Here is an 836-nt window from a genome sequence, read left to right as displayed (position 1 = left end):
GTCTCTTCTCCGTCTCATCCATAAGCAAAAGGGGAATGAGAAGGAGATAACAGTAACAATTACGACTGGAGTAAACGTAAAAGTCAGAGCTTGACGTTGTTTCTGTGTTTAGGTAGGAAAAAGTAATCATAAACTGAATTGGATATGGCAAAATAATTCTGTATACTGAACATGTGAATATTTCATGTATTTGGTTTAATATAAATTCATAAAAGAATATTATCTGAACCGTATATTTTTAACATTCAAAATCAAAGACTTACCCTAGGATTAAGAAGTCAATGAGGAAGTGAGGCAATAATTGCCCTTTGTTCATTTAGAAAGCAAATTTAAGTCACTAAATGTCCTAGGGTATTCACCATGGTTATATTCCTATGTCTTTTCAAAATACAAAGTTCATTTCTGTTCATGTTAATAAGTTCAGTTACTAACTAAAATGTCTGTAGAGATGCACACAGTTGATTTGGACATTACATCCCTTTTATTGGAGAAAATGTGATAGGAACTCTTAGAATTTCTGATTAACTTCCAAATAAATCTCTAATTTTACAGCTGGTAGAAATGAACAGGGAAACATATTGCAAACACGCACACACATATATATCCCAATTAATTACTCTTAGTTCAGTGAGCCAAAGCAATTCCCCATGTTTCTCTTCCAGTGCATGCTTAAGAGTACATTACATCAGGGACCAGCAGTTAGCTTACGTAATGGCTATGTCGCTGGGTGCCCACATAGTTGACTGTGGTTTGAGTCCCGGACCCGGTGGCTTAAACTCATGCTGGGCACATGTGCGTGCGTGTCCAAGATCCCGAGAGGAGAATGGAGGAGAAGG

The sequence above is a fragment of the Tupaia chinensis genome, unplaced genomic scaffold (genome assembly GCF_000334495.1).
Source record: "Tupaia chinensis unplaced genomic scaffold, TupChi_1.0 Scaffold000448_1, whole genome shotgun sequence".
In the NCBI taxonomy this organism is placed as follows: domain Eukaryota; kingdom Metazoa; phylum Chordata; class Mammalia; order Scandentia; family Tupaiidae; genus Tupaia; species Tupaia belangeri.
Note: the sequence above shows the minus strand (reverse complement) of the source record.